The sequence below is a fragment of the Oxyura jamaicensis genome, chromosome Z (genome assembly GCF_011077185.1).
Source record: "Oxyura jamaicensis isolate SHBP4307 breed ruddy duck chromosome Z, BPBGC_Ojam_1.0, whole genome shotgun sequence".
NCBI lineage: Eukaryota > Metazoa > Chordata > Aves > Anseriformes > Anatidae > Oxyura > Oxyura jamaicensis.
Genome location: NC_048926.1, coordinates 2691171 through 2711809, shown reverse-complemented (window position 1 = coordinate 2711809; position 20639 = coordinate 2691171). Strand labels below are relative to the sequence as shown.

At 51.1% G+C, this 20639-nt stretch overlaps 1 protein-coding gene across 2 annotated transcripts in view; it reads right to left on the bottom strand.

Annotated features, from left to right (window-relative positions):
- The window catches only part of ZBTB7C (zinc finger and BTB domain containing 7C), a 92854-nt gene that overhangs the window by 60401 nt on the left and 11814 nt on the right, over positions 1–20639 (bottom strand). The window contains exons 2-3 of one of the 2 annotated variants that reach the window (XM_035310426.1): positions 19826–19924; positions 4046–4106 (exon numbers count right to left, since the gene is read on the bottom strand). The gene's annotated coding sequence lies outside the window, so the exon portion shown is untranslated. The remainder of the gene's footprint in view (positions 1–4045; positions 4107–19825; positions 19925–20639) is intronic. The other variant, XM_035310428.1, reaches the window with a different exon arrangement.

The following is a 20639-nucleotide window of genomic DNA, read 5'->3' as shown; positions in this document are numbered from 1 at the left end:
AGCATTGCTTTCCGCGCCGGGGAACAAAAGGCGGCGGCGTGTTGGGGAATGGTGGGAAGCCTTCCGGGCTCTCGAGCTTCATTTGAGACCTGGTGTTTGCAGCACGGTCTGCATTTCATCTTTTCATAAGTAACTCTTACCAGGAAACAGTACAAAAAGGGGGCATTTCAAGGCAGAAAAGTTGGTCTCCCGATGCAATTTTTTTTTAAACCTTTTGTTAGCAACTCTTCTGGGGAGCGAATCCAGCAGAGGCGATACAGTGCAATATGCACTCCTAAATTAGTTTCCAGGCACTTGGGATGCTTTATTATTCATTTCCTCCAAATATTAGGTAATGCCTTTCGCCCCTTTCAAAGTCTGGACGAGGGGTCTTTGATGCATTGTGTGACTTGAAAGTTTCAGGTCTAAAGAAGCATTTCTTTTAAGTCCTCTCTTTTATCAAGCATATTCTGTTCTGTTCACTATAATGCACACAATGGCATAAGAGTCTTGACCTGCTTCATGTCTGATGGGCTGAAATCTCAGATGCATAGGATAAAACAGCCATTCCTAGCAATGCAGCTTAAACACTTATGACTCTATTCAGGCAAATATTACCCAGGGGTCTGCCATGGCACTGAAAGCTGCAGAAATTGGCTCCATAGATGGCTGACCAATTCAGCAGTGAGAAACGACCCTGCTACATTAGCTCCCCTTTTCATTTCACCCTGGGCGAGCCGGGGTCTGGAGGTAACCGCAGCAGGAGGCGAGAACCAGTTGCAGCCAGATTCGTTTTCCTTATGAAAGTATTTTGTGTGTGTGACCATGAATGTCATTATGTGCATCTGCAAAAGAGGGAAAGTAATGACATTAGGGCACAGTCGCAGAAATCAGCAAGCTTTTGCCTCATAGTTTCAAGGGAGTGCTGGCACATCCCTTGGCTTTCGGGGAGCAGAAGTAAAATCCGCAGCCTTGAAGGCACTGCAGCTATCTCAGATAACCATCTCCCTGCCCCCGCGGCAGGTTTAGGTGCGTGGCCTGTGGTGGGTCACCTTGCACCTTCCTGCATCGGTCCGCTCCACGTGTGAAACAGAAGTAATAGCTCTCGTTCTGCAGTCGGTCTTCTTTTTCCTGTTTACACTGCAAGCTCACTGGTTTAGTGACTGCCTCTCTCCAATAACGTGTAAGACCCAGGACAGGGATGCTAACTGAAACTCATCCATACAAAAGCCAATACTTTCCACTACAAAATGAAATGATTTTTGGCCTTTAGACAATTGCACTGACCTGTTTCTACCTAAGTACCAGGCTGCTATTATAGGATATTAATCTGCTTTTATCAATGCAAAAGCAATCTTGACAGGTTGAGCTAGAAAAGATTTTTCAAAGGGCAGTATTGAAATCCAGGGGTAAAATTCAATGTAAGGATGGAAGAGCTCCTAAATGGGTTGAAGCCTTGTGCACTCCTGTATGCCTGAATTTTCCTTGCAGGTCTTATACCCTAGGAGCAAAAGAAGTCTCTGGAATGACTCGGACAAGGAGCATTCAGGCTATGCAGGGAGATGTTTGTAATAGAGGGGTCGGTCCTGCAGCAAATTGGAGAATAATTAAAAAAAAGCACCCTGCAGAAAGTCCATCCAGCTGACGGCTCTCCAGTTTGCAGCTCTTAAACCTGCAAGAGACACAGCTGCTTCGAAGTCTGCAGCAGCCCGCAGCCTCAACTGCGAATACTGCAGTAGCCTGAAGGTACCAAAAATAACAAGGGGTTATGAGAAAGTCTCAGCTCTCACATTACCCATCTGCTTAGGAGGTTTTTCAGGAGCCCTCTTAAGTATCCTTATTAAAATACCATCAAGACAGCCCAGGGTTTTGTCCTGCGTGTGACTGGCGCAGTGCTACCGAGCTGGCCCGCTGGAGGCGAGCTGACAGGTCATTATTTTGTCTCCTACAAATTCTACGAGCCGATAAGGAAACTCCAACAATTTGATGGTTTATCAGTTTGCAGGTTGGAAAAGGAAATTATTTCAGCCGAGATAATGATTCTATTCCTTTCTGGGAAATGAGAGGTTCTGCTTCTCACGGGGACTCTGCCAGAAGCAGAGCCAGGGCGGGGATGGGACCAATGGCTCCCGAGTCAGCAGAAAGATGCTGTCGCAGCCAACTGGAGCATCTGCACAAATTGTAGGGAGACCAAAACTGCTCCTTTGAGGGAGAGAGAGGAAGAAAAGAGAACAGAACTGCAGGAGAAACAAAATCTATTTGTAAACCCCAGGCAGAGTTTCCCAACACAAGGAAGCCTGCGCAGGAGTGCAGAGATGAGAGTGGAGCCTGATGGATAGCTCGCAGAATTACCAGACACCATCCAAGTCAAATATGCTGAGGAGCCAATTATTTACTGCTAAGCACACTGCAAACGGATGTTTAATAAGCTGAATCACTTCAGGACTGTAAGAGCTCTGCTTCTTGCAGCTAGAGGGGACCAAGCCCCAGCTGGTGTAAATCAGGATTAGGATCAGGACTGACCCCAGGTCAGCATTACCAAATACCCCCACAATCATGCACCCGTGCCTGGGACCCGTGCTGCCCCCCATCTACCCCTGAATCACCATCCTCGCGCAGAGGGGCTGGGGTGTGCGGGGAGGAGATGCAGCTGGATTTGGGGAGCAGATGGGCTCCCCAGCCGTGTGTGAGCCCCGGGGGCACGGTTCAGGCACGGCCGATGGCCCTCGGGGCTCCCTTGTTTACAGGCGAGCGGGTTGCTGCTCCTGGGAAGACGGGCTGAGGTATTTTCTAGCTGATTGCAGAGAGGCAACAAGGAGAGAGTGGGAGGTCTGGGAGCAACCGAGGAGTTTGGCCTCTGCTTCGGGCCCTGATTAGAGGCTGTTTGGAGCCGGGGGCGCTCCCTGGGAACAGAGCATCGCTCTCAGGCTCTTCTGCTGGGAGGGGAGCAGGGAGGAGCGGGGCTCTCACCACCCCCGATGTGGATGTCTAAGCTAGGTCAGATGTAATGTGGGCTAAAAATGCCCCCATTAGGGGCCTCTACATTGTTAAACATCTAAAGAAGAGTCCTTCCCAAAGCCCATTCTCATCTCTGTCCATGCCACCTTTTCCTCTAAGCTCATATTTATACCATAAGGAGCTTAAAGTCAGCATCTCCCTAGGACCCACGCCCCACTACCAACGTTCCTGCACATCCTCATCACCCAGGGTACAGCACAGACACACAAGGACAACCCAGCAGCAAGCATCCGTAACACGTGGGCAGCACTGAGCCCAGTGGAGGACACAAGGATTTGCTCCAGGATGGGGAACCACAGGGACTCAGGGCTCAGCTCCACCAAGGGCTCGGCCAGCACGAACCAGGTGGTAACTCAGTGGAGGCTGGTGTAAAGAGACCAGTGTCCCACCTGGTGCAACGCAAGATAACTTGGTTCAGCAACACCAGCCCAGGATCTGGCTCTGACATGTCTGAACCAGCTCAGATGATAAAAAAGACACTCCTTTCTTCTTCCTATTTGAGACCACGGGGCGAGTGCCCAAGCCACAACCTCCTGTGCGACAGCTGCAGAAAATAGGCCTGGAGAGGACCTTGAAATGTCACCCAGATCCCAGCCCCGTGACTGGGTCTGCATCGGGGCCAAGCACAACAAAAGCCAAAAGCACTCCAAGCATTAACAAATATTGTTGCTCATCGCACTTCTGTGCAGCTGCGAACGAACCTGCTGCCTGCCTCTTCCAGCACCGCAGCACAGAGCACACACACACATATTTATGAGCGTATCTCGTACAGCTTTACACAGCAGCAATTAGCGCTGCCGTCATTTATAATGGAACAGAACCATGTTCTTGCTAAATCTGATTTGTGCTGATCCGCCAACACCGCAAACAGCGCAGGTCTCATCTCCCGCTGGAGTCCCCGCTAAGGGAAGGGCAGGATCAGAGGTCCTGAGATGTCAGAAAGGATCGGGACCGCCGCCTCGTGCTCCTCAACTCGTGTCCTGCTTCCTCAGAGCAAACATCTCCCCGCGCAGAGCCACCAGCCCAGCTCGCCCACCTGCGTACTCACCGGTACCCTTGTTTTCGTTTCAAATCTCTGGCGGTGCTCCCTTTGCGCCCGTGACCATTTCCTAAGAAACAACAGAAAGAAAAACACAAAAACCTTCATCAGATCCAGGTTTGAGGTTCTGGTGAAGAAGGGCCTGCCGTGGAGACAGCTCCTGCCGGGAGCACTGAGCCGGGCGTGCTCCTGCTCTCCTACTGCCGGCTCCCCGTGGCCACTCAGCTCCGTCTCTGCTCTTCTCCCTTCCCTCGTGCTCGGTGCCAGAGGTGCAAACCCAACCCACCCGCTGTAACACATCTCCCGTGACAGCTGGGAGATGGAGAGTCTGGAAACGGATCCCGTCCACGCAGCGCTGCCTGCTTCACCCGTCCCAGCTCCCACCGGCAGCTCAGCGTTACGCTTTCGTCCCTTTGGGGTGATCAGCTGTCCGTGTCTGGTGCCTCGGCCCCCCGTCCCTCTTAGATGGGGAAAAACACCATTAGGAAAAGCCAAAACCCCAGCACCAAAGCAGCTTGTTGCCATCCGTTTGCACTCGCAAGTGTGACTCCTGCCACAGGCAGCCGTCATGATAGCGTGGTCTGAAAAACCCGTAGGACAGCCAGCGTGGTGACCCAGGTCTGCTCCTGGGTAAGGACAAAGCGGGACACCACCACGGCCACCTGAGTTTCTGCTGAGGGCTTCTCACCCACTACTGAAAGCTGCAAGGACAATGGGATTTTTCTGCCAGGCCTTACAGGCGTGCAGCCCTCTGGGAGTCTCTCGAAGTGAGAAAATGGCCCTTCATTTTGTGCAATCTCCGCATTGGCCGTGTTTGACAAAGGCAAAGCAAACGCAGCGCGTTCCCACTTGGTAAATTTTCCATGAGAAGATTGACGGAAATGCTAGGAGACACTCGTTATCACGGGTCAGCTGGGCTCCTGTCCCCGAGGTCCCCGAGCAGCTCCCGACCGGCTCAATCACTGGAGCAGTTTGTCTTCTCCTCCTACAGGCACCAGCACGGGTTTACTGCAGCAGGGTCCCCACCGCCTGTGACACGGGCATGCAGATGGGAACCCTCCTTTTAGGCTGAGGTTGTGTCCACCCTGGCCTCGTGTTGGATTTTATGGGATTCTCTCCCAGGGGAAAACGCTAACAATGCTTTCCACATCCAATTGGCACCTGGATGAGCGTGCCAGGACCGAGGAACCCCGGGGCTCTGACCGCTCACACCGATTCAACAACTGGGAATATAATTGCAGGGTGCACACAGCCAAGGAGCGGAGAAAAACTGCAACTGGTGATCTTTACGATGGCCGGTATTCCTCCTTTTCGTGCAGCTCAGGCCGTAAATACACGGATATTTAGGCAGTAAACAGCGCACGGAGCACAGGTGACTTCACAGCGCGGTGCAGACCAGCCCGGTGACCGCGGTGGTGAGGACTGGCCAGGCTCCCAGGCTACGATCGGCCCCAAGAACAGGACTTCTCAGTGCCTAATGAGTCCACCTGCTTTTGAGAGCATCCAGCCACTTCGACCTTGTGCACTTAACCGTGAACTCCTTCCTTCGCCCCGGCCCCAGTTCAGATCATTAGCTGATGAGTAACCACCACTGCCGAGGACTAATGGCTCGTTTGCTGCTAAACAGCCAAAAGTGATCAGCAAGGGGGCAAAGAGCTTGACGCAGGTCACTGTCACCATGCCTACGCGGGTGAGTGCCGCTGTATTTATTTTGGGCAAAGTTCCCAAGGAAGGCTGCAGATAGCTGCAGTGCCCTGGCTTCGTGCCTGAGACCACCAGGGACGGCCCGGCTCTGTGGAGGTGGGTGCACGGCCTCCTCCTGGCACCAGAACAGGGCCTGGCACCACGTCTCCCTTGGGCAATGCCAGGCTTCAGCTCTGACTTCTCCTTAAAGCTGTCTCTGCTCTCAAAAGGCAGAGGCCGGCATTGCAGCTGGCTTCTCCCCGTGGCAAGGGGAACTCAGGGACACAACAGCTTGCAGCGCGACATCTGAATTCACTGCTCGAGGCTCAGGGGAATCCTTGTGGGATGAGGCTATAAATGGGAGTTTCTGGTGTAAACAAAGCCGCACCTGAGCTATAGTTTCATTAGCCAACTGCCTTGAAGAGGTGTCTCAAGAACAGAGCCTGTGACCGACCGCACTCGTGAGGCACCCTCTGAGCCAGCAAGCAGGGAGCTGGGGGTGACGCCGTGGTGCCCTGGTAGCTTTTACCAAATGGGACGGGGCACTGCTGGGAGCAGCTCAGGCTTCCTTCTCTCCTTGCCAAAACGCACAAGAGATGAAAAGCTGTGCAGCAAACAGGCTTGCCTGTGGCTTTCCTCTCAGCCACAAAGTCCCTGTTGGCTTCTCGGGGCGGTTTCTAGATGAATCGCACACACCCTCCTGGATATGACATAACGTTTCTAATTGCCATCCTTGAGTGCATCACCAGCATGCCACATCAGCTCACTTGTGAGCCTGTTCCTCACACCACATGCTTCTGCAGGGGAGCCTCTGCCTGTCTCTCTGCCTTCTCCAAGGTGTCTACACTGGGGACAGCCCTAGCTCTCAACAGAGCAAGCACGGACGTACTCCAAAGGGACTATCCCCCAAAACGCGCATGCTTGCTTTAGCCTGGACCACCCAGCAACCCAAATTTACCCCACCTGAAGCAGCATGTGGTGACAGTCAGCAACACAGACCACGGGCACAGCCTGCTGTGAGATGCTTTTCCTGGGGTGCACATTGCATGGGGGACAACCCCAAAAAATCTGCACCAGTCCCTGACCCCCTGGGTGGGGTTCAGCTCCAGATTAAGACGCCTGCATCATGACCCACATGCGTGCTGGCTGCCTCAGCTCTTACTGCAGGCAACAGGGACAGTGAGTGCAATCCGTGGTGTCTGCAGAGCCATGCAGTTACTCAAATATCCATACCTACTTTGGGGTAAAGCACCCTCCAGGCTCCACTGACCAAATATTCTCTGAGAATAATGGAAGATTGGGCACCTAGTTCATGCTGTAATCTTCCACTGTGGCCCTCCTCCTTGCTGCCCCAAGTTCCAACAGCTCCCAGATAAAAAACCCTTTGCACTAGAAGGAGATGCCCTCCAGCTCTGCACTCTCAGGCCCCTGCTGTGATGAGTGGCTCAGTTACAGTGTCTGTGGGTCTCTCCCACAGTACCACTGAAGGGAATAAATTTGCCAAAGGAAGGAGAAGGAACAACTGATGCTGAAGCCAACGTCGACAGTCGTTCACCAAATGGGACTTTCTCTCCCATTTTCAAATGACCTTGCAGGTTGCTTCCTGTTAATCTGGAAAGCAGACACTGCTAAAGGCTGTATTACAGCATCTTCAGCAAATTTGCATCAAATATTACTCTAAAATGCCCAGTACCACTGCAATCAGTTTTTTTGTTTTGTTTTGTTTTTCATCTTGACATACCTGCAAATCAAACATCACAGAGCCACTGCCCTGTGATTCAGCTTTAGCAAACAACCTCAGGTCTGGGAAAGAATTCATCTCAGATCTCCCCTCATGCCTGGGTGACCCCACGCTCCCCTCCCAGGGGACTCTGCCCATTTCCCTCATACTCTCAGGAGCCTTTGACATTACCAGATGCGCTGAGGAGCTGCCTGCATTAGTGCATCGGAAAGGGGACAGAACCTTTTTCTAGCAAGCTTAAAAACTGCAAGCAAGGCAGGGAGCTGCAGGCAAACATTGCCATGCTGTCAGACAGAAATGAGGGCACACCCTGGCTTCAGTGAAGACAAGGAGAAAACCATGACGTGCTGCCTTCCCACCCCAGCCTAAGCACTGCAGGTGTCCCGACGGTGATTAAATGATAGCTCTCACATGCAGCCCTCGTGTACCTGCAGAGAAATGTCCCCAGGCGGGCTAGTTAGCTCAACACCCTTCATTGGCAACAGAAAGAAGCCACAGCAAGAGCCAGCTGGTCTCTGCTGGACATCTCCCTCGGGAAAAGAGAAACCACGCCACTGAAATCGTGCTTTGTTACGTCTGTCAATGGAAAAGGCAGCTAGTGAGGAGGTGGCTACGGTCCAGGTATCTAAATGTGGACAGGTGGATTCGACCTCACCAGAAAAGATTCTGCTTTGCTGAAAACCCCATTTCTGTCAGAGAAGTCCACCGGAGCCGAGGTAACCAAGTCACCCAGCTCACACAGGAGCAGTCACACAGGAGCAGTGCCCTGGCTGTGTCTCTGGGCACACACCCTTCCCCATCTCCAGCCCTCCGTTTTCCCTTCCTGGGTAAAAAATGGAAATAATGACATCAGGCGTGTTTGGAAAGGGCTTTGAAATCTGCAGATGGAAGTGCTAGATAAGACCACACTGCATTGCCCTAATAATGGAGGGAGAGGGAAAGCCATTTGGAGAAGCAGAAGGGGGAAAAACCCCATGTAATAAATAATAGCCTATAAATTATATAAATCGAATGCATTAAAAATCCAATCCTCCGAGAAGCAGCTGCTTCATTCTTTATTGTTGATAGCACCAATATAACAGGGGAAATTACCACCTTGTGTTCTGCAACGCATCACGCTGACTTTCCTTTAAAAACTCTAATGTACCCTGATTGCAAAGTCAATTTAAAATTCACCATAAAACACAGAATCTCATAAACTTTACAGCCCCAATCACACTCGCTCAGTGCTTTTGCTCCGATCGAGTGCCTGGGCTCCCGCTTCGCTCTCCAGCCGGCCACCCGATGACTTGTGAAAACAAGCCAGTGGTGTTGGAAGTAGCCTCAGAGGCAGCTCATCCTGTGAACCAGCTCATCCCATGTACCAGCCCGCGTTTCTGGCACCGTGACGGGTAGCCAGAACCAAACATGATGTGTCCTTGAGTGCAGCTGGGGACCTCGCGCTCTGGTGCCCCGAGGTGGGGCCACCATCCCGCAATGCGGAGCCAGCCTCCCTCCCTGCACTGGGACACATTTAAAATTCAGCTCTTTGAGCCCGTTGTCAGGCTCCAGTGAAAAACCCTGAGTCATTTCGCTGAGGCTGGGCTTGCTCCATAAATTTGAGCCCTGCAGACCCTGTAGTGAAGATGGCATGGGCTGTTAATGAAAGGAGGGAGCGTGCAGCTACGCCAGTGCTGAGAGTTGATCGTCTGCTCTTGCAGGCATGGGTCCTACTCATGGGTTGATGAGGGAAAATTAATTAGGCTCCTAGTTTTGCTTCCTGCATAAAACTGACTCCTTTTGCTTCTGACAAAAGCATTGATGTGCATTTTTTTTTCTTCTTTCTGGTGACAGAAAACCCATCTCTGTGAAGGGGTACAAAGGATTTCAGCTGAAGCCGTAAGAAAAGCTGCATTTTTCAAGATGTACTTCCCCAGCAGCCTCAAAACACTGCTGCCTGGATGTCTGCGTGATGCATACATCCCATAAGCTCTGGCTAAAAATTCTCTCCGGATTCACCTCCAGCTCAAAACTCTGCAGTATTCAGAGAGGAGCGATGAAAATCTGCGACACATCGTTTTTGCAGTCAGCCTCTTGCACATGTGACAGACTAAACTGTAAGGAGACGGCTGCTTGAGGAAGGAGCTTGAGGAGCAAGGGTTAAACCCAGAACAAGGAAGAGGACAGGAAGGTCTCGGGGATGGAGCAGTTGATCAAAGGGTAGCTCAGAAGTTATTTAAAAATAAACCAGAAAGTAGAACTTCCAGGCAGTTGCTGCGGTAATTACAATGCAGACAACGGAGCCATGGTGCTGTTAAGGTTGCTGTATTTTCCTAGCAGCTGTGTTTAATTTACTTAAAACATGCAAAGCCATCAGGTCAGATCCCATTAGCAGAATCACTCTGGAGCACTACAAGAGCCCGGCCGGGCCAGCGCTGCTGAAATGCTGAGGGTGAAACACAAATGCAAAATGTCCCTGGAGAAGTGGGTGATGCATGCAATGGCCAACGTGAACGTGCTTTTCCTTCCCCCTTGGCGGCAGCAGGTGCTGGGTGGTCTCCTCTTCCCCATGCTAAGGTCATCACCCACTGAGGGGGGCTCCTAAGGCAAGGCAGTGATGATGGCAGAGCCAGAATCAGGGCAGATACCTCTACTGGCTGCGGTGGAGAAGGTGTGTGGGAAGTCTGGGATCAAGCACTTAGGAAAGTCCTGTGAATGTGCTTTCCTGTAGCAAAGGGCATCTGGTTTTCTGTGTCCTACAACCCGCTTATAAACACACACAACATCCCCTCTGCACTGCTCTGCTCTCCGAGCATCCCCTGACGTTCCTGGTGCGTGGGAGAGGAGACCTCTTGTCCCAGGCTGCTCGGAGCCTCCTCAGCAGTGGGAGGTTTGTGGGTCAGCCTTTCACCTCCAGAGCTCTGTTCACACGTACCGAACTGGGGCCAAATGTTTCTTAAGGAGCTTTTTCAAAATAGAGAGCAGAAAAATAAAACCTGTGAGGAAAACACAACAACAAAAAACTAGAGATTATTTTCTGTTTGTTTTGTTGCTCTTGTTGCTTTTTTTTCCATTAAACGTTGGCTCAACACTCTCAGCACCGAAGGGAGCATCCAGGTTTCATTCACTGTTTGTGGCTCCTACCAGCTCAATTTTATTTCTAAAAGTTGCACCTGAGTTACTTAATTGCTAGAACAAAAGATGTTAAATCACATTTTGGTCCCTGCACACCATAGTAAGCACTTCGGCAGCCACCTACAGCCATCTCAGTCAACCACAAACTAGAATTCAAGCGTGCCCTGTTTCACTGAACCCCAGCCAACCAAGAGATGCTGGTGGCTTAAATCGGCGCTGATACCAAAGGGACCAGAACCAAACATGCAAGGACAGAGCAGAATAAGCCACAGGCTCCCTTCTGCTTAAGACCCAAGTACAAAGTCGCTCCCACAGAGAAAGGGCAAATAAAATAAAATACAGTGAATAATATGAAATAATATAAAGTAATGGACTCAGAAAATGTCAGAGCGAACTGCATTACCCTTGCTGATGAGGACTGGCACTTGTCCTACCAGAAGCCCTCCTGAAATCATCAGCTCCTGATACCACGTGCAAAGGACCCCAGGCTGGCTCTGGAGCTGCTGGAACAGCTTAGGGTCGCTCTTTCAGCACAAACTCATCCTTCATGATTTACAAAGGTGCGAGACTTCTTTGCATAATAAATGACAAGACAGAGATACGGTTTTCCCACAGATTCCCCCCCTTCCCCTTTGAAAGAAATCTATTTATTCTGAGTGAATCGGCTCTTCTCCAGATAAATGTTGTTTGCAGTCAGTTTAGCTCTGCAAGATATGCATTCTTTTGCATGCCCATAATGAATTTTCACAGCTAGAGCCCTAATCCAGTCTAGTCATGGAGGGTTTATCAGGACCTCTTATTTTATTTCTACCGGTAAATGGGAATTGCTTTCCTTATCGCTATCTAGAAGCACCTGAGTGATTTTTGCTTCATATTTCCTATCCCACCAGAATTCAGGATGCGGTGTTATCTGATACCATACAATTGTCATTCATGTTACTTGCGTTTTTATTTTAGTTTGTTGGATTTATTGCCTTTTTTTATTTTTATTTTTTTTATTTTTAGGAGATTTCACTTGAAGATTGGAGTCCCTCCTTGCTCCCTGCCACTCTCCTGCTCACTTTTCTGAGGTGGATTTTCTGAAAGACAGGGTGAGGGCTCGTCTTGCCTTCATCGGCCTGATGTATTTGCACTTCAGATGACACTCTCCGAAGCCTCCACCCATCCCCATTTCCTCCACCAGGGAAATGCAAAACTGCACAGCAGCAAGCGGGGTTTATTCCTAACATAACACAGCCACGGAAACCCAGAGAGCAGGAGCTCACTGACAGTGACTGCTGCAGTTGCTGTGCCAGGGAGTGGGTACATAGATCTTAGCTCCGGAAATGTGAAACCACTGCTGCTGGAGAGGCACAAGAAGACATATAAATCCTACAGATAACGCAGTGATGGATCAGTAGTGGCAAGACATTAACCTTCACTCTTGAGGAGACACCCAAATGATAACACCTGTAGCCATGCCACTCCGGAGTTATCTGTCTTGTCACTTGAGAAGATAAATCTATCTGACCTGAACCATCACTCTATGCCCCTCTGGCTCGCTCGCTCTGAGTCCTCACAGATACAGGCAGGGATCAGGAAAATCACACCTAATAATCAATTGAGTGTATGTAACAAGGCTCACATGGAAACCATTTCCCCACAGTATGCTAAAATAATTCTGTAGAGCAGGGAAAAACATGGTAGGATTGAAGGCCAGTCTGCAGGGAAAGTGCTACATGTCAGTGACAACTGTGGAAGGACAGAAAACAGCTACCAAAACCTTAAGGAGCTGTCACGCACAGGAAAAAGTAAGTTAATTAAAGCCACTTAAACAAATACATCTGGGACAGGGACGTGGGATGTGGGGAGAGGGAATGACGTGATACTAAAAGCTCAGACACATTGCGAGTCCTGGACAGGAGGAGAGGAAACCCATGCTGCTAAATCCAGACGAGAGCCATGGGGTGAGCCCCAGAGCAGTGCTGGTAAGGGCAGCCAGCCCACTCTCCACCCGGCCACCAGCACCCCATGTTCCCCACCCAGCAGCCAAGGGGAGGACACGAGGTCAGCCCTGGAGATGGAAAACATCAGCCAGGCTCCATGGATGTTCTCCTGGAGCAAGCTGGGCTGGCTTGGGGTTGCACACCCGTGTCTTGCCTTCCTAGAGTACCCCTGGGTTGGGTGTGAGGATGTCAACCCCTCTCAGACAAACACTGCCATGACCTACATCACCTTCCCCTTCAGCTCGGCCCTCCTCCAAGCACAAAGCCCTGCTGCTTTGTGCCGACCTTGCAGCTCACCTACACCAGAGTTTGGTTTTGTTGTAACCAGCTCCCAGAGGAGCTTATAACGGCGGGCCTTTCCCTCTGAGAGCCCACTGAGATACCCACACAAGTCCACGCAGGACCCGCGCCTGCTGCTGCCACCACTCCAACCAGCAGCCGAAGGCCCCTCTGCTCAAAAAGCAGAGCCCTGACACGCATCAAATCCCGGGCAGCAGGCGGGATGAGGCCTCTGAGAGGAAGTCCTGTGATGGTGTCAGCCCAACCCAGACAGCGAGGGGAGCCCCCAGAGGCCTTTCCAAGGCCTCTCAGCCTGCTTCCCCTTCTCCGTGGGGATGCGGGCGATGCAGCCAGGCCAACGCTGTGCTCCAGCAAAGCCAGGGGCTGCTGGCATTTGGCTCTCCTACACAGCTGGGAGCTGGCATCCGGAGGGACCCCAGTCACAAGGGGCAAGGTCGGAGATCTCCATCCTCACCACGGACCTCGTTCTCTGGCCCTAAACCGTGCTCTGCTGCAGGGTTTTCATGTCAGCCCCTTGGAGGGATAACTCATCACGAGTGCCCATGGCTCTGGAGCCAACGTTACAGCCCGGGCTCCAAATATAGCCCAGCACAGCGGCAGCAGGCTCGCGGGCAGCCATCCAAGCCATCCAAGCCCCCACCCATGCCCCCGGCCCCTTCCCTCCCCCGGCTGCTTCCTTCACCCAGCCCAGCCACCGGCCCCCACCCGCCAGGGCTGACAGATTTGTGCGGTCCCGCTAGGGCGGGGTGGGTACATTTATTTCCTCTTTTCCAAAAAAGAAAAGAAAAGAAAAAAATAAAAGAAAAAATACAATTAACCTCTTCCTCCCCTTGCCAAGGGGCAAGATGCTTTTCCCAGCCACTGAAATGCTTTCAGGATGAGTTCTGCTCGTGCAGCTGTGGCAATGCTATTCTGGCTTAGCTAAAATTACAGAGCTGAACTCATGTGTGGGCCTTCAAGAAGCCGTCCCCAAGACCGCAAGATTAGAGGACCGGACCACGACCTGTGAGGCCAAGGTCTATGCCCAGCTGCACAGAGGGATTCTCGGGCGAGTCACGAGATGTTTCTCCACCTCCGTTTCCCCAGAGATAAAAGAAGGGCAGGGAAACCGAGCTGGTCAAGAGCGCACATCTCCAAGTGAAGGCCCTTTGCAGGCCAGAGTGGCCTTCCCACTCCTTTAGGCTAAGCTGCCTGACCCTCTAAGAGACGCAGAGGGGCAGATCCATAGCTAAACCCAAGGATTTCTCCAAAGTTTAAAGAGGGAAGGAATAACTCAGCTCCCCACCCCACAGCCCATCCTTAAGCTCCTCTACCCCGTCCCAAACAACTCCCATTTCCCCCCTGTTTTCCCAGGGACCACTTCTGACCCCCGGTGGGTCACAGTTTTTGGATGCCCAGCCCTGCGCGCTCCTGCTGCTGGGGTGGCTGCCAGACAGACGCTGGGCAGCCAGAAACATCGGGACGAGGCAGGAATTGCAGCCAGCCCTCGTCCAACCGCCTCCTGTCCAAACACTCGCTAGAGATCTAACGGCACCGAAAAAAAGGGAAAGCGCGGGATAACCCCAGCATCCTGGCCAACATCTCCTCTCGCTGGGCTGCGAGAGCTATTGTCAGGCACATAATGACTGCTCCACCGGCTCCACTGCCAGCATTCAGCTCATTACTTTGCAAAGTGCTTTGAAACGCACTGAATACGAAAGGTGCCCTATCAGACCAAATTCAGCTCTGTTTGATATTACAATGCAGCGTGTTTTACCGCAAGTCTTTTGTCTGCGTCTTTTGATGGTACCCAGTTGCTCCCATAATTCAGTATTTCGGAGTCATTAGTTGGAATTAGTAAAGTCCTGCTGCCGGACTTTCCTGAGGCTCTGTTCTCGGGCTACAAAGAGACGACTGGGAGTTGTCCTGCGTTCCCAAAGGCAGCGCTGCCGCGGGGTTGTCCCAGGGGGAGCAGGCAGACGGGAAACGCCGGACGGACGGACTGCAGTGTGGTCACGGGGGGTGCTCATGGCCAAAAGGGAACCTAAGGATGTGTTCTTCTGGTTCCTTCTTACAGCACCAGATGAAGGGCTTCACCCCAGCTGCCTTTAGACAGCACATCCCCCAGAGTTCACATTTCTCTTCCAGAAATTCCCCACTCTTGGTGTCAGGGCACCAGCACCCTGGTATTCACCTTCTTCTGGCTGATGCTCACCCGTATCCTCCTGGCTCTCTGCTCACACGTGGACTCAGAGGAAAGCCCAGGAGAGAGACGGTGGCTGCATCTGCAGCGCTACACTAAGAGCCCTCGACAGTCCTTCAATCCTCAAGTTTCCCTGATCAGTTCTTGAAGCTACTTTTACTCTTGGCATCCGCAACATCCTGTGGCAACAAGTTCCACGCTTTAATTACACCTTTTATGAAAAAGTGCTTCCTGCTGTTTGAAGCCTCTGCCCAAGCGTTTCATGATTTTTTTCTAGCTCTTGTGTTTGCAGGACACAACAAACAATGGTTCCTCCTGCACCTCCACACCACGTAGGGTTTATGTGCCCCACTTACAGACCTCCCTGGTCCTTCTCCTCCAGAGGACCTCTGAGAAGACCCCTTTCAGCTAAGAAAATGCACAGCGTCCCCTCTGGAACAGGCCCCCGCCGAGCTCCATGTTCTGCACATCCACTCTGTAGCATCAAAACACCTAAAATGCATGCTCAACTTTACACGAGGGAGCAGTCCTGCCAAAATCAAGGCATGATGACCAAATATTGATGATCTGGCCACACAAACCAACCCGCCTGTGCTGAGCTGCGGTCCCCAGCACCCCTCCCTGCCTCTCCTCCCCGGCAGCATCAGCAGCCCAGAATATAACCAGACCGCTCCCCAGAGCATAAATACCAAGGAGGACATGCTGCATGCCTGCGCTGGGAGAACTGGCACTCTGGAAAGATCAGAGATGCTTTCTGCCTCACAGCCCCAAGGTCTTTGCCTTTCGCTGGTGTGCTCCGCAGCACAGATACGCTTAAAATTCAAGCTCACAGCAGCTCTCCTGTTATTTTAAGAGATTTATATTCCCCCCTAAATTAAAAGTTTCTCTCTGTTGAGCCAGGAGAGCTGGGGAGAGCAGGTGACCTTGGCAAGCTCCTTCCCACCTGCCCATACACCTGGGCAATAGGCCTAATTGGCACAGGTGTTAATCAAAGGCAGCTCCTTGCAAACTAATGGTGTACTGCGGCTGAAGACCAGCAGCGGAGAGACACGCAGCTCCACGCGCAGATGGACAGCTGAGAGTAAAGGTGGGTCCTGCTGCGCTGCACACCTCCAAAATACAATCCATCCTCCAGGACAGATAGAGGACACCATCGGCACTCGTGCGCAGGGAGCTCCAGCAGATGGCTACTCACTGACATTGCTGCCTGGCCCCAGGCAGCCAGCTCGGCTCCCAGCACTGTGGCACCCACTGCACCTGTGGGTGCTGGCCCTTTGCACCCACCCCGGCCATCCCACATGGGTGTAACGTGGGCATTTGGGCACTGAAACAAATGTAGGAGCACACCAGCCTCCCAGGACAGCCTTTAGCAGGCTGTCGTTGCTCCTGCCCACGTATCGGCTGCCTTCCCTTCCCTAAGGATTTCCCTGAAAATTACTTCATGGATCATCCCACCGAGTATTAGCACTAGCACTCCCATTGCCACACAGCCAAACACAGACAATTCACACCTCTCGCCTTGCGTTTTCTTAAGGAACGCTGTTCAATAAAACAGCCTGCCTAGATTCCAGCGTAATCTAAAAACAACTTTATGGCTTCTAATTTTAGCGCTAATCTTCCTTTGCTATGGTTGTGTGATTTCTAATTATTTTATCCCCAAGCCTTGGTTTGACGGATAGTTGTATCTTTTCCAATGCCGAGTGACTTGTAAAGTGCTGTTAAAAAATATGCTGATCATTTCATGTTCATTTCCAGTTCCTACGCAAATAATATTCTCATATATGGCTTCACTGAGGAAATATTATTGTTATTAAAACAATAACAATAATAACAGCAATACAGTTTTATGCAGAGAGCTCTATTTTTCAGGATGATCCCAATCTGATCCCGCAAACACCTTATTTTCTCTTAAAAGTTGTTAAAGAGCATAAATCCGTTATCCAGATACGGATCTCTCAATAATTTAGTGCCTTTGGCTTGGCATCGTTCCCAGAACAATTCACCTGTATCTGCCTTTATTTTCAGGTTATAACAAACTGAAGAACAACCAGCTGCGCTCAGCCCCTGTAGCAGTGGTGTCGGGGACACGGCTGCCTCGACGCTTCTGCGAGCACACTTGTGTCTGCGTGTTCAGGTGAGTGAGGACGGGAGAAGCTGGAACAACGTTTTCTATTCCATTTTGACTCACCTGGCATTTAGGGATGGATTTTTATCTCTTGCTGTGACTGCCTCATTAAAGACCCCGGAGGTACATGAAACAGTGGGCGGCCAGGCCCTGGGGCTCTGGGGACGCTGTAGAAAATGCAAGTACTTTGATATTTATGACACTTTTCCTTTCACAAATAAACCTGAGCTGGTTTGGCTCGGCACACATGGAGTTGCCAGGGAAGGGGGGCACACACCCGCTGCATTCAGAGGGCAGTGCTGGGTCCCTGCTCCGCAGCACTGTCAAAAAAAAAAAAAAAAAACAAAAAAAACCCACCCTGCAACTGCCTCAGAAGCCAGGGCTGGGCAGCTGCAGATCATCAGCTCCCTTCGTGCCTCTCCAAATCCTCCAATTTTACAGCAGCAAGCATCAGACCTCAGCTGAGGATGTGCTGAAGTGGCGTGAGATCAGACTCCGGGCAGCTGTTTTCTCTCCAACCGTGCTCACCTGAAGCAACCTCCCCCTGATGCTCCTAAGCAGAGTCCTGGATGCAGTCCCGACCCAGAACCTGATGCAGTCACGTTGGGACAGAGGTTTGGCAGGGAGGGGATGCCAGACACGCATGGGGATGCCCACAGGACTGGCAACCCACAGCCCCCCCGGGGGACGCAGACCAGGGGTGGTGGATGTTTGGCCGTTTATTTTCTTCCCGAGGATTTACATTGCACTCCTAATAAACCGGGCGATTGGAAAGCATCCATTTGACCTGTGACATTTTTGTTTTAGTTACTCTCAAAGCTTTGACAGCAGCAGTTTAAACATAGAGCATGTGAGCTGAGGCACTGAAAAAGCACCCCGTCCCCACAAATTCAGGGTGGATGGGAAAAAACACCGCACCGCAGCCCTGAGGGTGAACTCATTTCTCCTTTCTCCTTCTTTCTCCTCTCTTTCACTTCCTGAGCCTGCTTCAATATGTGTCGTCCCCCTCCCCACTGGAAACTCGAGCTCAGCTCCTTACCGTCCACCACAATTGTCAAGAGAGAAGGATACGGGCTATTTTTTTCTTTATTCTCCACACAATGCTGCACATAGAGTATTTGAAATGGAGATTGTCGAAACAGGAAACTGGCCAGTGAAAGTCCTCAGGCCCAGGTCCTGAAAATGTCACAGTACAGAGCATTGCTGAGGGAGAATGGGGCTCTGTTCCAGGCAGCGCCGCGCCTCCTCCTCCCGAAATAACAGCTGATCCTGAGAGCTGGGGGCTAACCTCCGCTGGAGTCAGTGGGAAGCCAGCTCTTATTAACCACCTTTTTGTGGAGGAATCCTACAGATGGGGTTAAAAATTATAACCCTCTGCTGGCTGATACTTTTATCAGCATGCAGAATTAATAAGGAATATAAGCTCGCTGAGGAAGCCAGCCCGACAGGAAATCATTCATCCTCAGAGTTTCAGAGTAACATCCATAGCATCCTGCTGGCTTCACTCTTACTCAGTTCTCTGAAAACTCATCCACGAGAGCTGCGCTTTTCAAGCTCTCATCCTGAGCTTTAGTTCACCTCGCTGGGGTGGAAGAAGGAACCTTGGAGCAAACCCTGCCCATGCCCCCGTGCAAGGCACTGGGCTGGCACCAGTGAATTTCCACCAGGGCACAGCTTGGCCCTCAGCTCTTTGGTGTCCGTTTACCTACCTCGGAGCAAGTTATTTAAAAATCACAAAGACATTTCATGCACAACAATGAGGCCAGATTCAGAGAAGAGACTACAGCTCCTGTGTACCCAGGGAAATATTTTCACAGTTTTTTGTTTTTTGTTTTTTTTTTCTGCAGGTGCCAGAATTATTGTAAAAAACAGGCTTGTGCAGCTGTAGGTTTTGAGGCCCTGTAACTCTGATCTGAACAGGCATCCTCTCCAACAAACATTGATATTTTCAGCCCTTGATTATTTCTGATGGGAGTGAAAACTTTTTTTAATTGTTTTTACAGCTTTCTGCCAGTCAAGTTAAATCTTCCCAAGCAGAACAGCTGGTGACCACTGCCAGAATGGTGATCGAGAAATTCCCTTTCTGGAAGTAAAGGAGATTGTTTTGTTTTTTTTTTAGGGAGGAGGTGATGCAGTTGTGATTTCTTTGGATCAACTGGTTATTATTGTAGTGTCAAGTCACTGATCTACAGAGTGACAGTGTTCGGGGAAAAAAAATCAATTTAGCCAGGAAAGTTCTGGTTGGAGTCTGCATCTGGCTTCCAGCAACAGCTTCAACCAGCCTCTGGGCAAATCAGCCTGCAGGAGGATATGTTAAGCTGAGGTTTGCAGCAGGCAAATGATCCCAATAGGACCAGAATAAATCCTGGTGCTTCTGTCCTGCCACATGAGTCTGTCAGTTCTCGTGTGGCACCAACACCCTCACACAGCCCTGGAAAAATGAAATGCTGGTGGGCTAAGGTCAGGAGGTCCAAATCAATTGAATGTGGAGGTAAGCAAGGCATTCGTTTTTCACAGAGCATGGCAAGTTACAGGACCTGACTGGAACAGGTTAATAGATTAATGGAACAGACAGCTAGGAATATCGTGGCAGATTGTCTGCATAACTCATAGAACATCAAATTTTCAAATAATCCGTGCAGAGAATTATAATAATTACCTAGGACCTGATCCTGAAAGGTGCTGAGTGCAGTCAAGTGGTCTCAGTTCCCATAGAGGTCAGTATCTCAGGGGCTTTCAGCAGGATCAGCCTTGGAGCCTGGACAAAACAAGACAGGTTGGGCTTAGTACAGTCTTTTGCTACATGGTACAAGTCTTGCTTTAGTACAGTCTTTTTGCTATTTGCCATAAAATGCTACACTTTAATTAAAAACCCATCCCAGCTCCATGTGCTAGCCCAATATTCCTGCACAGAGAGCCAACACAAGGGTCATGCAGCCCATAGCCATGGTAGGTGCTCCCCAACCCACAGGCGTCCTCTGTGGAGCAGGGATAGATGCCAGTGGCACATGGGAGAGGAACTGCACTAGCACGGATGCATCCACAGAGCGTTGGTCCACCTCCAGGAGCATCAAAGCGGTGTTTTTCAGGAGAACTGCTTGACACGAGCCATCACACAGACGCACGCACTGTCAGCGCCATCCCACAGCAGACACACCTCCCTAGCAGAAGCCAAATCTACCGGCAGCAATAAACCTGGAGACGTCTCCCAGGTTCCAGACAGGAAACCAGCCGAGGAACACCTCTCCCTGCGCACATGGGCCAGGGGTGACACTGAGCAAGCCAGCCCCGAGCTGACGCGGCCCCGCCGAGCGTTTGGCGGAGGGCAGAGCGTGCCGGGGACAGGATGACAGCACTCTTGTCCATACGGCCCTTTGTTTTCTGAGGTCCCCCGAGATGCTCGGCTGGGGGTGGCCAAGTCTTCCTTCTTCTTTCCCTATAAGGGGAACGGATGAGGGGAAGAAAACAATGCT